Source organism: Bacillus rossius, chromosome 1 (assembly GCF_032445375.1).
Source record: "Bacillus rossius redtenbacheri isolate Brsri chromosome 1, Brsri_v3, whole genome shotgun sequence".
In the NCBI taxonomy this organism is placed as follows: domain Eukaryota; kingdom Metazoa; phylum Arthropoda; class Insecta; order Phasmatodea; family Bacillidae; genus Bacillus; species Bacillus rossius.
Window position 1 is genome coordinate 141351112 of NC_086330.1, and position 18088 is coordinate 141369199.

General features: G+C 34.6%; 1 protein-coding gene and 1 long non-coding RNA gene across 12 annotated transcripts in view; one reads left to right on the forward strand and one right to left on the reverse strand.

Annotated features, from left to right (window-relative positions):
* The window catches only part of LOC134546231 (protein arginine N-methyltransferase 7), a 138872-nt gene that overhangs the window by 86535 nt on the left and 34249 nt on the right, over window positions 1–18088 (forward strand). The window lies entirely within an intron of this gene.
* On the reverse strand, window positions 15131–17999 carry LOC134546232 (uncharacterized). Its single transcript, XR_010079112.1, has 3 exons — window positions 17764–17999; window positions 16686–16865; window positions 15131–16452 (listed from the first exon to the last, which is right to left on the reverse strand). It is a non-coding gene; the product is annotated as an uncharacterized LOC134546232 (long non-coding RNA).

The window sequence follows — 18088 nt, forward strand, 5'->3', positions numbered from 1 at the left end:
GTAGTAAATCATGCTGACTAGGATTGTAATCCCACAGGATTACCCTATCTAAGTGGATATTTACTTCATCCACAACTTCCTAGATATCACACCTGAAGAAAGAATTAGCTATATAGCTGGCTAGAGAGATCACCTTCACTTCTCTTTAGATTAATTTTGAAAAGAAAGAAAAATGCACATTAATCGTTGAATTTCACTTGTTTACATCACACAGATAGCACTCAGGTTGAAATCACTGTAATTCACTGTCTATTTCTTGATGTGAAAAGATTCTTCAGTGATGAGTGTAGAATGTTATTATTTGTTAATTGACACAATATTATTAAATATCTGTGCTGTAATTAATAGCAATGCTAAAAAGCTAGTGATGTGAAAATGTGATTTAATGTTGTTTTATGGGAGACCAAATGAAACAATTATGATTACTAAGTATAATCAGAAATAACTGTAAAATATTAGAATATGTGCATATAAATGTTATGTCAATGCAAATATCTATAAAATGTTTGTATTTGTTTGTAATGACCAGGAATGTGCTATTCCTATATACCAGCAAGGCATTTATGAAGTTCTAGTAATCACTGTAAATATTTATTTAATATGTGCCTATCAATGTTATTGTGTTTGAAGTTTAATTGTGTGTTCCTGCACTGAAGTTTAGTTAATGTTTCTAAGAACAAGTTGCTTGTAAATATAATATATATCATAATGAAACAAATGTTTATTGTTATAGGCAGAATCCCAGGAAATGTTATTATTTCTGCCATAAAACTAATGTACTAAAATAATAATGTTTATAATGAAGTTTAACAAACAACTAGGTATTTCAATTGATGGTATGATACCAATTGTAATAAAACAAAGTTTTTCTTTGGCTAGGTTAAAAATAATTCTTTTCAGCCAAAATAACTAAATGTCCTTTGTGTAAATATTTATTGTTGTAGACAAGTAAAAATTATCACATTCATGTACACCGCATTTTATCATGAACATGAAAAAAATACCCAGTCTCAACAATAGTCCACATCTGATTTCCACTATATTATGTATTTGTGTTATTATGTTAATGAATTATGCTTATTTTATTTAATATTTTTGGTTAATATGAGTTGTGTCAAATTATGTGTGTTTAATTTAAGATTTTAAATTGTTATTAACTAGGCCTATGTTATTTTATTTTAGAGTTATATTGTTTACTTTAAACCAAGGTTGCTTACCCATTATTTAAGGTTAGTTAGGGTAGCAAGTAAAGAAGAATTTTTACGTTCCGGTGTTTGCAGCGAATGGAGAATAAACTGTACGAGGTAGTTCACTTGAACGCTTAAAGTTAAAAAGCGCGGGTGCATTCAGAGGCTAATATATAACAGTTTAATGAGTGTTTATAGTGTACACGAGTGCGCGGACGAACTACGGACCGAGATGAATTCCTCTTGATCCTCGTCTACTGCATGGGGTAGTAGCATCAGCAGTGACAGCGTCCACCATGTCTGTCATGCTTTGGGCATGACGTCCCACCGCAGGCCTGGGGTGGAGCGGCCGAGAGGTATATCCAGACATGGGTTGTCTGGAATGGCTGCCACAGTCCTCTCTAGCCTGAATCACGATGGCAATGTGGTGACATAAGTGGTTGTCATTGGCTTGGACGGCGTCCCGGCCAACAGCGTCCAGCGACGGCGTGTATCTGCACATTGAGCGGTATTGTTTAGTACCCGCCACACAACACTTGTTGATAGCAGCCTCGTAATTCCCTGCAGAATCAACTCCTACCTTGTAACCAGCGGCAGAATGAGTTTTCTTCTGTGCTCCCAAGACCTTCAGCGAGGTAATAGACACCTCGATCAACGACGCCGGGTGTTTGTTTACCAGACACTTGTTGATAGCAGCTGCCTGCCCCCAGGATGAAGAAATATGGTGTGAGCCGTTACGATTCTCAACCGTCACGAAACGCAGTGCTACCAACTTTTGGAAAATGTCAAGTTTCAGTGTTTGAATTTGAAATTATGGTACGACCTAAATTAAACCAAATTTAAGGTAATTTTGGTGTGAATTAAGGCCGAGAGCGGCATCTGTGATAATACTAATTATCTCAGAACACTGAAACTTTAGTTTAAACAATTTTCAGTGTTTGTTTATATGTCTTTCAATTGTATTAATTTCTAGAGTTTATTGCTCAGAGCAGTAGCTATTTCTCTATGTTTTAATGTTGGGCAAAGATATCTGATTAAGAGGTGTTTTGTCTATGGATCGGCGGACCTTTTAAAAAATGGAAAATTAAGGCATTGTTAACGATATAATTTTGGGAGGATAAAATGAAGAAGGAAGTTTTTGTGGCTGGTGTCAGCTATATTTTCAGCTGATATTTCACTGGATAAGTGAACTGTTGTGCCCCTGAGCCAGGGCGAATGCTACGGTAATATTTAATTACCGGGGCTACTTTAAACTACTGAAATATAAGGTACTAAAGTTTAATGTATTCAGTCCTGAAGTTTTGTGTTCAGTGAGTCCCTTCTATTAACTGTTTCGGCCTAGTAACTTATTGTTCTTGTTAATGCCTCTGGTTTTCATTATGGCACAACATAATTATTTTGAATTTCACCTAGTGGTCTCGATTTAAAGATTCTTGTGTGATCCGAGGTAACTGAGTTAGTTAATTTTTTAATTCACTTTAAGTATTAATATTTATCATAAATGAACTTTTGATTTTGGTTGTGCCCAACATAACTTTATAGATAAATTATATTTTGTGTGATTTCATATGAGTTATGGGTAAGCGACCTAGTTTCTCAGTGTAGAAATAGGTAACCTTGGGCATAAGCCGCTATTGAAAACTACTTATAGCAGTGGAAACATTTATGATTATTATAGTAATGTTAAAGTGTGGCGCCCATATAAACATAATAATAATGGTTGTCCTATTACCTATAGTAACTATAATTCATTCATGAAGTAATAGTTCACAAGCAAACTCAAACTTTTGCACTCTACGAAAAATAAAAATAATATGATGCCGAATTCTAAACTACCGTGCACACTTGGCCGGATATGAGAACGCGTTTATTGTATTTTGCGAAAAGTGTATAAAATATTATATCAAAGCAAAAGAATAACATAATATCTTGTATTTATCCAAGTTGCGTCATATACGGTAAAATGTAAACAAAACAAACCTGGTTTGTCCAGGTTAGCCAACATAGCTTCTACTAACTTCTCGCGTAAGCGAATGCTTCCTTAACGAAGATCATACATTTCCCAGACTGTGAGAAGTTTTGTTTTGTGTAAAGCTAAACACATATGTTAACAAATTTATTATCTTACTGTAGTTGTTTATTTTGTGTAACTTCGTAAATAGCAAGAGAATAAGTAAATAATGATTTTGCAGGTACGAAATTAGTCTGCGCAGCGAGACTGGGAGTGTGCTGGCATGCCTGACTATCATGCAGCCAGCATCTATTGTTGATGTCACGAGCCGCGACAGCGTTTCCAACGTAAAGGCATTCCACTGCTGATATTTATTCGCGCGCCAAGTTTAGTTGATTGTTTTCGTAACAGCCTGTATGTAGTACGTTGCAACATATTTCTGTCTAGAGTTTTAAAATGCTGAATAATACTTTGAGTGCTCGAGACAGAGCATATCGGTATCAGAAACACGGGTTTTATTGTACTGACAATAGCACAGTGATGTGCAAATTTTGCAACTGTAAAGTTTCATGGGAAAGAAAAGATTCCATTGACAAACACCTAAAGTCGGCTAAGCATGTGGCATCGGCAGCCGAAAAAAAAAGAAAATTTGTATTGCAAATATCTATAGCAACGTGTCTATTTTGTGTAACTGTTTTGGATTTAATTGGCTGTTATTATGCATATTAGTCTATTCCTAGTATACATGGATTGTTTATTAAATATGTAAACTAGTATTATATTCAATAACTGCACAATTTAGTCAACATTTAAAATACCAGTAAAATTTCCATTGCGTAACGAAAAGACAGACTTAAAACCACCGCTATTCTAATTTGAAAGTACTGCTTTTTGCATACTGAAAACACCGAAATTTTCCATGCCCTACTTATGACGTTATCACATAAAATTATTGTCCGTAAACCGACTTAACAGACAAACCCCCTTTTTTTTTTAAACATAATTTCTGCTAATTTCTTCCGTAATCATAAACCAGTATTTGAGTATTTACATATTTTTATGATATTTATTCTATAGTTTTGAGTCGCAATGTCTTTTTCGTCATAGATACGTATACATAGAGCAAGGAAGCTGCTACTGTGTCACGTGGTGTTAGATTGATTGTTACCACAGTCATATTGATAGGTCTGGCAACTTCCTATCCTTTGCCTTGGTGTGTCTCGTTTACGTAGTGAAGCTTGTGATGGATTGCGAACTAATGGCGCTAGTAGTAGGTGGTCTCACGATTAACATTGTTTTAAATGGGAGTTTTGTATAAAATACAATATTATTTCGAATTCCGTCTAAATTTTTTAAATATTTTCCCTGATTACTACTTTTTCATTCTTTTGGGTGCTTGGTAAATGCCTAATATGTACCAGTGCCTTAACATTTTTACACATTTGTTAGTTTAGTTGAAGTGGTGAGAGAAAGTGCCTCGCGCTTGTATTGTGCCTGGCTGTAAAAATGTTACGGCTTAAAACAGTCAATTCCCCCCCGTTTTTATATATATCTAACCATCCAGTTAAAAGAAAAAAAAATTTCAAGTATACTTTAACTAATTTATTTCATTGTTTTATTAAGTAAGTGGCATGGTGTAGTTGTTAAACAACATAGTCTGACAATCTGCTGGCTCGATACAAACTAGAACCAATGTTTTTTTTATTTTTTATTTTATTTCTTGCAATATGAAACAATTAATTACAGGTATTAAATATATTCAAACAGATTAATTACATAATTTATTGCGGTTTTGAACAAAATAAACATTTACGAAAATTATTTCACGTAATTATCTACTCTAGTTTTTATTTATTATCAAAAGAAAGAATTTTTTTTTTTTCATTTTCCGTTATAGGCCTAATAATATGTTTTTATAACCAGTCGCAGACACGTAGCCAGACGCGGTTTACAACTGTTTAGATTGTTATAAACTTTAGGAAAAAATGTATATTAATGGCCGACAATATGGGATTTTTAATACCTGCCAAGGCCATGTGCTCTGAAGAGACAAAAGAAGTAAAGAAAAAGGATCAAATGGTGATATAACGACAACAAAACGTTACTATTGAAGGACAATAGTTTAAATCCAAACCACGCTCAACAGTAAATGTAATTCCAAAATGTATCATTTAAAACATTTCCTATTTAAATGTATTGATTAATTAAATCAAAGAAAACTTTACTAAACTGAATGTATTAATTTTTTTAAAGTATTCATTTAACTGTTGAAACATTTTAATTTTTTTTTTTTTTTTTTTTGACGTGACAACATCTAAAAAAATCGATGAACGCCGGCTGCGCGCACGAAAAAGTGTCCCACTACGGATGTCCCACTACGGATGTGTTCTGTTTGCTCATTGTACGCATGCGTGGCATCTCTCTTCCACTCGATTGGAACCACCATCGATTTGACTTTTCAATCATATTTTCGTCGTTTGATTTATTAATATTATGTAATTTAACGATCGTCCACCGGTTTTCAGCACAATCGGTACGGTTATTTAAAAGTAATGTTGAAAATTCAAATACGTTTTGAACCAACAATGGTGTTTTACAGTTACACATAATAATTCAAATTACACCCGGGATCTTTTGCACAATGTTTTAAAAAATATTGTAACACATTATAAATAAGTTTGGTGTATTTGGGATGTGTATTTGTTATAAAATCGTATTAATATTATACCTCTACCGTGAACAAAGTTTTTATAAATATATATATATAACATTTGAAACTACATTACCTTAGTATGGCCTCGTGGGCGTGTGGTTAGCATACCTAACTCTTAAACTAAAGGTTGTCGGTTAGAAACCCGGCAGCTGCGAAAAATTTTTTTGTACTTGTAAAAATAAATAATGCGCACACAACATTTCAAAAGTAATAAATATATTTGAATTAATGAATGCAAATAAAAGTAAATTTATTAATTCAATAAAAATGATTCAATTTTATTCATAAAAGTATGCAGAGGTAGTTTTTATCATGCAAAAGATTGAAAAATTAAAAAAATTCTTTCTCGAAGAATATAATATTTTTAATGCTTAAATGTTTTGGTTGCAAAAACCTATTACGGCTCAGTCTCAGGCCGAATATATTTCCTTTTCTTCTGGATCAATCATTTCATCAATGTTTTGTTATGACTTTGTCACGTTAAACTATCGTCCGTAAACCGACTTTACAGACAACCAATTTTTTTTAATATTTTGAGAAATAAAAAAAAGAAATGTAAAAAAAAATATTGATTCCAGTGTGAATTGAACCCGAGCCTGCAGATTACCAGACAACATGTTTAACCACTATGCCATGCCACACTAACTTATTTAAATTGTGAAAAACGTTATCTATTATATTATACTTTAAAATCTTTAAAGATTTTTTCTTAATTTTTTAGGGCCCACTCAGGCAAGATATTTCAAGATGTTGAAAGGGGCACCTACCTGCCTCTACTCTGCCTCTACTCTCACAGTTTAAGGTTGAGTCCTAGCCAGCTCTGGTCTGTTTCTGGCCCAGTAGATGGCAGCACTAACGTTCGTCTAAACGAATGAAACGCCTGTAGCGTTAGGCAACTTGTCGTGCGCCTACGTCACGTCACGGTCCTTACGAACGAAGAGGGGGGGGGGGGGAGAGAGGAGGAGGCGAGAGTGGACTGCGGACCGAGAGTGGACTGCGGACCGGACTATGACTATAGTGCCATTGTCTCCAGAGATAATCCCCTGTCACTCAAGCTCACAAACCCTCGCTTCTCATCCACAGCACACAGGCACACACCGGTTCTTGAAGGGAAGGCATGGTCAAGGTTTCTAGAGAGAGGTGACTACAGCATTTATTCATCGTATGTAAGGCCTAGTACGAAATTTTTTCAGGTGTCGTAAATCTTTACTTTTATCAATAAAAATCATGTAAGTTACTAAATGTGTGCCTCTATTCAACGAGATATTCTTATTATTTTCAGAAAATGTTCTATACTTAGAAAAATTGTCACTTATTTTTACTACTAAAAAAGTACATATAAACTGAAAATTTACTCACCATTTGTATTCCCCTGACCTACTTAGCTAAAGAGACATAGAATAAATATGTATGTACTCGTAAGTTTGGCTAGTTTGGTAAAGGGGTAATTATTAAAAAAAAGTTTTTTTGTTTTTTCAAGCTGTTCCAGATTGTTTGTTTTGTAGCTACAAATTGTGTCTATATTTTATTTTTTAAATAATTTTTGTAGTTGTTGCGTAAGGCCGTGTCGATGTAAAACACATTTTCCCAAATGTTGCGCTAAAAACAATAAAAAATATAATGGCTTAACGACATGTAAATACTCATTGTGAAGAACAGTTTTATTTTGTACAGTAATTGCTATAAATATGGACACGATCAATAAAATATTTTTTTTATTAAATGAAGTTGAACGATTGTCCACATTACTCACCACTGAAAAACAAGACTGTATCAGTAATGCGGTAGGTATAGATTTGTTTCTTTCAACCATGGTTGGTGCGGCCTGTGTAGTGTAGTGCAGCTGCACAGATATTCACACCAATGTAGCTACACTGAGAAAGCTTGAATGAATTCAATGATTTTGCATGATTTTGAAACGTGTGCTTAAATTTTGTGTTATGTATGAAAAAAATTGAAGATAAAATTTCTCCGAATTTAATTTTTTCAGCCACGTTACGCAATTTCATTACAGTTCAGATAAAATTAATTAAAAATTAACGAATGGTTCAATTTGATTAGTGGAAATAATACAATATCCTCTGCAACAGCATAAGTTATTGAAGCAGCCATTTTGACTTAGTCAGAAGTGAGGTTATCTTTCACTTAGAAATGGAAAAATTATTTCTAATATTCATACTTTACTTTTTCACATAAAATATTCCACTATTATTCGTCACTATCATAGTACAAGCTTTACTCTCTCTGAGAAATGATCAATTTCCAAAGAATTCGAACTGCCCGCCTGCATAACAACACTACACCAGCTACACCACATCCAGAGCTGGTGTAAGTTGTGTAGCACAAACTTATACTGGCAGAGCTACAACAGTTGAAACAAATGCACAATGTGGAAGACTCTGACGTCATATCCGGTTGAAAGAAACGATAATATACAGATTTGTCTGCCTGTGTAGCCTGTGTAGCTACACCAAGTTTGAAAGAAACGAACCTTATGTGTCTCAAGGTTACGGCCATATAGGCTTCGGCCTGAAACGCACTTCGCCTTTCCTACCCAGACCCCTCCCGCACACTATTAGATTAAATTAGTTTAGGTTAGGAAAACAAAAGAGCGGTCTTTCGAGTCAGGCTCTCCTGCTTTCATACTGAACCATGTCGTACATATGAACTAATGTTAAAACTGGTTTAAGTTAAAAAATAAAACAAAATTAACACATTTTATAATTATTGATATTATTTTCACCAACATTTTAAATATAAATATAGAAATCAGAACTTACAAACATGCGCATTCATAACACCACAATTTTAAAATTAATCACGGTTACCTCTATATGAGAATACTGTCATTAAACTTTATTTATACCACATGCATACATACATATACGTACATACATAAAGAACCAAATAAATACGAATAATAGTTGTAGAAGCAAGTTATAAATAGTGATGATGATTTATGTAAATAAAAATTACTGCCTAGTATGGAATTATTATCGTCTAATAAAATGTGTTATAAATATCATCATAGGTTTTGTATATTATTTAATAGCTATCTAAAACGCTACAAATCATAATTTTCCTCATCAAAATCCGAAAAGAAAGATGTATAGAAAATATCTCATATCTTTAAAATCGACATATGATACGTATACCTAATATACCGACGTTTCAAACTTTCAATATATTAAACATTGAATTGTTTTATATTCACATTCCACACCGAAAAGAAAGTAATTAAAAATAAATTTCTTATACACAGTGGCTGTAACACGAATTTATTTCGGAACAGGATTCGAAAAGAAGTTTGGTCACTCAGAATGTATCACTGCATTTGTGGTTTGTAATTTATAGTGACGTGAAAGCTCACTTTGAATCATCAAATACAACATAAACTTACACAGTTGGTATTCATGTAAAACCAGCTGATGGCTTCGCTTTGTACAGGAAAATATTAGCACATGGAAAAAATAATCTCCACGCTAGAATAACTGATGGAAGCTGGCTACATACTATCAGTCACATTGGAATCTATCGTGAATTAATAACACTCCTGCAAGACGGAAATTCCTTTGAAAAGTTGTAGTACATGGACTTGATTTATTTCATGTGGACCTTAGTGATCTTTGTTCATTGATTGTTTGGCGCCGACTCAAAAAGGTTTATTTTTTGCTTTTCAGTTTTATTGGCGGTTTAATTGTTTTTATAAAAAGTTCTTATTAATTAGCAAACTAAAACAACAAATAACAACTCAAAACAACTTGAAACAGGTTAACATGGTGGTTGAGTTCTTATAGGCATATTACGTATCCTCCTGGAATCTAGTATCTCTGGTGCTAAATATGCATCATAAAACAAATCAAGTTTGCCAAACATTTCCTGCAAAAAGTCTTCGTCCCTTTCAATTCGCTCAATGGATATTCCAATAGGTGTCCAAACAACGAAGTCACAAAACTGTCTGTTTGTAACTGCGAGCTGCCCCTGGACCTGATAATGGTAGTCGTGTGTATGCTTCAGTTTAAGATTTCCTTCAGCGTCCAGGTTACAGAAAAATGATGGGTTCTTCAAGTTCTCTGCAGCCTTCGCGGGAGTTGGATCCCTCGCTCTGTAAGGACACTTAACCTCTACAATACCTTCAGTGCCAACATGGCCATCAGGTGATCCACCCAGCCAACCTCTTTCTTGATGGACGAAGAGACCGCAGTTTGAAACACGGACATTATTTGCGGTCGCATACTCCTTCAGGACGACCTCTTCGTTCAGAATACCATATTGTATGGCACTAGATGTGGGTTGAGAATACAAAATTTTGTTTACTAAGCTTGCTGTTGCCGTTCGTCGCTTACAGACAGCACCGAAGTTCGAAGCAGTGAGCCTCATTTTTCTTTCCCTAAAAAATGTAAACAATTTTTTGTTTTAACCCCTTTACATTACTTTTTGAAACGCAAAGACTTTAAATATAAATAAAGTACCTTAGGAAAAGTAAATTGTGTTTATTGTTATGAAGTTGAAAATAATGCAGACGTACCCGTGACATTTCATGCTGAAATCACAATAGCGCGAAAGGCGCAACACACGCGACGCGTATTTACCGAATAGAATTCTCGTCTGATCGGAAACTCCGTCGCGTCGCGTCGCGTCTACTTCTGCTTGGTTTGCTACAATATTCGCTTCGCGTTTGGTGTGCCGTTCGTGCTACTTTATCCCAACATCAACTGAAAGGAGTCATTTGTTTATGATCGAATTTAGCTGTATCAGAAAATTTAAAGTAGAATTTTGTGACCGCGTTTTCTCGAGGAAAATAATTTTTAATCTCTCTTGCAGTACGCTTCCTGCTTTATACCCGTACCATTTCTCCAGAGTGAAAATATTAAAGATGTTGTAATGGAAGATCGTGTACTACTTTATAAAACGGCTTTACCTAAGATGAAATGAGTATTCCATCGTAGTCATACTTTCAGACGTCATTTATCATCTATAAACACCTAGTAATCGTTGCAGCGCTGCATTACCAGAAAGTAATGTTTTCCAGACTGTCTCAAAGCCGACATGAATGTGCTCAGAAGAAATGTTATTTTGTTCACGACAAAATGACGTGTTAAGAAGTTGATAGATTATTGCACACAGAGTTCTTTCAGCGGTTTTGTTAAACCCTAAAAAACAAACTTTACTATTCACGTTATACAACATACGCCTAATTCCAATTGCAAAACGTTCCACACTTAATCAGTCACATGTGTCCTCTGCTTACGATCAATATTACTATTCACTTGTGTGGAGACAAATTATCTGTTTTTTTTTTGGTTGATTCTAGTTCCGTTGTTAATGTGTATTTCTATGTCAATTTGTTATTCAGTATCCCTAAACTAATTAAAAATAAACACGATAACCAAAAGAAATATTTTTATAAAAAAGTGATTAACTGAATGACATGTAATCAGTGAAATCACATTTATGATGCTTTGTAAATACCCACACAAGAAACGTTAAATTCGCAAGCCTACACTTCCCAAAACAAAATCACTTAATTAGCCGTGTTATATACATATGGTTAGGAAAATGCTTGTTTAAATATAATGAGCAATGAAACTGCTTCACTATATTATATTTTGTTCCAGCTTAAATGTGTCCTTACATGTCATTTACTACAATTTTATGTAAATTTAGATACAACCGTAACGAAATAAGCTTTGAATGGCAGGATAATCCAAATTTCCCATTTTCCTTCATTTTCATGGTTAAAATTGAAACCTTTTTTAACAAGGAATTTTGTTCAAAGAAATTATTTTATTACTAAGTTTAACGATGTTCTTTTATCTCACTTATACTTAGAGCCATTATTATTTCGCGGATTCCTTGAGTGCCAAAGTAAACTGGAAGTAGATGAACATCAGCTTCGCGTTGATGATTGGATGTAAGTTCTGACGACCCGCCCTTGACGATGCTAAACCAGTAGCAAACAAGGTGAGGAAGAGATCATCCAATCACGTTCAACTCGTCAAATCATGGGAAACGTACTGTCGACCATTGAGCACACTAAAATGGCTTGATTACGTATAGGCATATCAGGTCTACGATGGAGAGAAAGGAATCCGCGAAATAATCGTGGTTCTACTTATGCTGTACAATAGTTTCAGAACTAAAAATAGAAATTTTTAAACATATATTTTTCTTGGCAGCAAATGAAATGCACTGAGAACATGAAAAATATGATGTTTAACGCAGCACGTAGATGTATATTTTTCTATTATTCGCATACCTGTACCACATGTCATTGTTGCGCTGTCCTCTTGTGTGAATTTCAATTTCATTTCTCCTCTGGCGATTTACTGTTAGCTGCATTTTCAGGCGTGATATCATATTTTTCATTTCCTCCGCTGGGACATCTGGTAACTGACAGTTTTCACCATAATGAGGATTGGATATACTACTGTTAGCTTCCCCAATACTTTGCTTGTTTGGATGAAACTTGAGACATTTCCTGGCTGAAGACTTCTTGTTTAGTTTTTTTTTTATTAGGCGTTTTACGCATTGGCCTGGACTTTTTCCAACCTGAAAACATAAAATTATTAACTCATGCTGTTAAAAGTATTGTACATAAATGAAACCATGAAACATAAAGCTATGCCACAAAGGTTACCTTCTTTTTCCAAACTGTGTGGAGCCACGCGGGACCGTGCTGAAAACTAAGGCCAGCTCCATAGCACCTGGTATTGAACGAACCACGTCTGCCAAAGAAACTCTGTTTGCCATCATTAAATCTTGCTGCAAGATGCATGTAAGTTTCTGCTGCATTACTCGTCAAATTTTCCACAAGGCTGTCACTTTTTGCTGCCAGATTTCCTATAATTGAAATAATTCTGGCCGCTAAGTTCCCAGGCGCTGTGTCCAAATCAGTGATGGAAGTAATGTTGGCTTTCGGGCAATTTTGAATTCTGCAGTTGCCATGGTTTCCAAAAACATGCTCTATAGTAGCTCGTATGTCATTCTTTAGAGAGCTGACGCTTGGACAATCTTTCCGAGATTCTTCGGTTATGAGATGACGTATTCTATTTTGGATGTGCTTCATTCTGGCTGGAGTTAAAATTTTCTTGTTCCCAGAGTTTTCTTTGGAGAGCTTCAGTAAGTGTTTGTACAAATTTTTTAGCAGATGGTTTGTGCACTCAATTTTGACAACTTTCAAACCATACGGCACACGTTCTACTATAGACTTTTGGACAGAGGAATCACCATCACCAATGTATTTAAAATACCGTAGACCATGGGTTTCTTCGCTGGCTTTGAAACCTTCCACTAGTATATCACTCTCCATGGCTGATGAACAACTAGACCAGTTTTTGTAGCAGATGTGTTTGGTAGGTTGTTCGTTTCTTTTTTCACTCAAAGAGCAGATACTGCAATATTTGTTCCGAATTCCTAGAAATAACATTTTACCTGTTTTTTACCTATAATTATAGCTACGCCTGACTTAGCATTGTAGCTGTGACCGTACGAACGATGGCTCGATGGCTCCATCCTCCATCTACTATAACAGTTATGTAAGGTATGCCATCGTCGTCAACGTGACCTTCTTCTAAGGCATGTAGATGCTATTCTTTTGCAGCTTGTTCCATAGCCTCTGTCAACGATTCGAACCATACCTGTTTAAAGAAAATAATATGTTAATAAAAATATGCCGAAATACTAAGTTAAGATATATAAAACGGCCAATTGTTGAACCACTTTAATAGGTTACAAATATTTGTTAATCACTGACAGCAAATTAATTATTCTACATCTATCTTTACGGAATTTAAATGTCAGGCGTGACATCGGTAGTAGCACTGTCATTTAGTACTTTACAAATAAGTTCATGTTTCTAGCAGTATATGTTTTGTTAAATTGTAACAAAATAAAACAAAAAAATTCTTAAGTCCCTTCATTATTCATTTGTTTTGCATTTAATCCAATTCCCTATGAGTTGTAATGCAAAGACAACTTGATTGTAATAAGATGCAATATCACCTTTACATCTGTCATGACATAAACTATTTATGATACAAGTGAATAACAAGTAACGTTCATGAAATGTATTGTACAAATAAGAAGAACTGTCTTATATATTATATATAACTGCTATAATTAATACACGATACGATTTCTTTGTTTGGAGTCATTCATTTGAATATTTCATCTTCAGCATTACTTACATAGGAAATAGGTTCTTTCTGATTTACCCTTTTGCAGATAAACGTTATTATAAACTTAAGTGTTATAAAATATTAAATCCTATGAAATGTAACCCTCAAAATGGAGCAATACAAGAAAGAAATACCTAGAAACATGGGTAACACACTAAAAAAAAAACCGCCAGCAAGATTATCATACACGATTCACGTATGCGAAAATATGTGTTGATTTCGTAGGAGGTCGAACTCAGTTCACGGTGGTGTAAGCAAGAGTCCTGACTGTTTAAACCGAGACCCTAATTTAATTAAAACAAAATATTTGAGGTATATGGGTGTTTTGATTGCTAAAGCATCAAATTGGCATCTCTGTAATGTTTTACCAAGATCTTGGAATATGTCCAAGACATGTTCAAGATACAACTTGTAATCTATTCTTAGCATTACCTTTTTTACATGCACTTACTTTTCCGATTTCCCGTTCTTCTTTCATGAACGTTGAGCTGCTTGCTGGTGGAATCTCCATCAGAGAAAATAATTGTTCTATTACTGCATGTCCTTTTCCACTCATTACTGCACCCCATGTTGCTGCAGTGTTTACTGTGTCACTGGGATCAGTATCAATAGATGTCCTGGCATCACAGGAAGTACACTTGAAATGTAACACACTTCTCAAGCCGATGCGTTTTTCCCCTGTATAAGTAAAATATCCTTTAATGCGAGCTTTGCATTCCAAATTGTGCTTCTCCAACTGTCTGGCTTTAGTAATGACATGACGTATGTCGCAAATTCTCCTTCCTTCAATGTTATTCAAGTTGCTGTCCTTGTCCTCCACTTCATGTCGTGATTCAATCAACAGTTCTCTGAAATAATACCGTATGGTTATAAGCACATGACAACATAGTGAATGTGTTATAACGTATAGTAATATGTATACATGTATATTGCTGGGAATATGTGGTGAGTAATCGCAATTTAAATATACCTAAAATATTGTTACACTGTTTTCGAAGAGTGCAGGTTATAAATTATATATTGCGGAATAACCATGCAATGCTTTGCTTTTCTGTGCTATCAAACCAGGAAAGATATGAAGAAAAAAAAAAACCAACATGGGAAAATATAAAAAATTTTTATAAAGTAAAAATTCAAATAAATATTTGTGGATTACCATATCCAAAATCCAACGAAATCCACTTAATTTTTTACAATGCAATGACTAAAAAACCCTAACAATTAATATAATAAATAGTAAACGCTTCTTACAACCTACATGGGAAGACTTAAATTAAAGAAAATCAACTTTATCTTTAATAATTTAAAATTCACTAAAAAAATACACCCATTGTTTCTACTTCTTTTTCCGAAATTCGTTTTGGAAACACTTATAAAAATAAAATGATTTCAATCGAAAACGGAGCACTTCACAAGAAACGGTTGTCAAGGAGAAAAATTTAAGTAGGCTACACTATGGTTTCCATTGTAGCCTAAATTCTATTCGACCATAGTTCGACATAATATAAGCGCATGGTATTCCAGAATTTGTTCCGGAAATGCCAAAAATGATTGGTATTCATTAATGTTTATTTACCAATTAATAATAATTTTGGAAACAAAAATATTCAAGCAGCATAGGCCCACGAGGCATGTTTCACACATCTATTTGAGCAAATGATATGTTTCTACAAGAGTTAATTGTACCACAATTATCAAACTCTTATATAAAACTTAATTAAATAGAATGAAATACTGCTCCATTGCAATATTTTAAATCTCTCTTGTTAGAGATTTATACTTATCAACAACCAGAAAAATTAAACGCAGTAACACGTTCTCTACTTACGGCAGTGGTGAAAGAGGAACTTCATGTGTAAGCGAAGGATCGTTTGCTGCACTAGGCTCGGTATATGCACTTTCAATAACGTTTATTTGACAAGTGTCCATATCCAACAATATCGATCCATCAGATCCTGTTGCGGCTACGTTACTTGGGTCTCCATTCTTTCTTGTGGGTGTAGAACTTCTGAAAAATGATAGCATGTATTTGCGTAAAGATGAATTATATAAACCCACCATTGTATGTGAAATGTATTTGACGCAAAAGAGAGTTTTCGCTCATGTAACAGCTATTTGACATTACCTTACAGTAACAGTAGCAAAAACAAGACACTGTAGACATTTCTTTTCGCTAATAGTAACTGAAATATGCCCTGTATAAAGAAGCATATGTAAAATACAGAAATATGTTGTACTTACGGCAGCAAATAACGAGAAACTTCCTGACTCGCTAAAGAATCGTTTGCTGCACTAGGCTCGGTATATGCACTTTCAATAACGTTTATTTGACAAGTGTCCATATCCAACAATATCGATCCATCAGATCCTGTTGCGCCTACGTTACTTGGGTCTCCATTCTTTCTTGTGGGTGTAGAACTTCTGAAAAATGATAGCATGTATTCGCGTAAAGATGAATTATATAAACCCACCATTGTATGTGAAATGTATTTGACGCAAAAGAGAGTTTTCGCTCATGTAACAGCTATTTGACATTACCTTACAGTAACAGTAGCAAAAACAAGACACTGTAGACATTTCTTTTCGCTAATAGTAACTGAAATATGCCCTGTATAAAGAAGCATATGTAAAATACAGAAATATGTTGTACTTACGGCAGCAAATAACGAGAAACTTCCTGACTCGCTAAAGAATCGTTTGCTGCACTAGGCTCGGTATATGCACTTTCAATAACGTTTATTTGACAAGTGTCCATATCCAACAATATCGATCCATCAGATCCTGTTGCGCCTACGTTACTTGGGTCTCCATTCTTTCTTGTGGGTGTAGAACTTCTGAAAAGTGATAGCATGTCTTTGTAAAAGTCAAATTCATATCATTGTTTGTGAATATAAATTCAGTTGATTATTATCCTAAAAATGTTATTAATAATGATATACAGGTTAAAATATTGAACCCCACTTATCTAAACACACCTTCCTGTGACTTATTAACACTGCGCCGGCCGGCAGTTTGTGAGCGAACGTCTTTTACCGCGCGCTCGTGCACTCATAAGACGCGTCTTCAACAGCTATGGACACGGAAACTGTAGGAGTAATTGAATTGTTTCTTTTTTTAAAAACAAATTCAATTCATTTGGAACATCTTTCTCGCTTTCTTCCCCCATCTATCTATAATAACAAAAAACTTTGCCGCTGATCAACTTTTTGATGTTTCAGTTTGTGAGTAAATGCATTTCAGTATATAAATAAATTTATATAACTGAAACATTAAGAGTTTTTGTTTCGAAATTTGTTCGGTGGCGTCCTAAGACATGAATTTATCAACGAAAAAAATCTGGACTAAATATATCTGTAGGTTACCTTTTTATTGATGTGAAACATTTTGGAATACTTCGGAACAGTTCGCAATGAAGAAGTTAGGTTTTTTAATTTTTTCGGACACTTGAAATGTTATTAAGTATGCAAAATATGCATTGGCTGATGCGTATTTCGATGCTGTACAATATGCAAAAAAGCTTGGTCCGAAAAATTATTTTTTTTTTTCGTATGATATTTGGCAACAACGCACGAATAAACAAGGACAGCGCTAACGGCAGTTGGCGTGTGTTAGAGAGAGAGAGAATGCTCCCATTTACTTCCACACTGCAATCTAAGAGTGGGATGCTCTATAGCGTTACAAAAATTTTCACATTTGAAAGTTTATGTGATTACTTGCGTGGCTAATACTTACAGGCGCATGAGCTGATCAACAGGAAATTTTAAATCGTCGCTAAAATGACTAAAGTGCTCTGTCACATGCACGTCACCATCCCTAGGAGTTGAAGGATGTTTTGTAGCATCGTCGGTTTCCACTTCAGTGTATTCTTGGGAGTGCAGAATAGCATTTCTTTCGTGACTGTGGAAAGAAAAATATTAAAGTGATAAGTTTGTATTCGCCCAATAATGGCGTGTTACAGAAAGCCAAAATGTTTTGGTTACATTTAAAAAGATCAGTTCATGAATGATATTCTCGTAAATAAAAGAAAAAAACAAATGTGACGATAGTTAACAAGTCT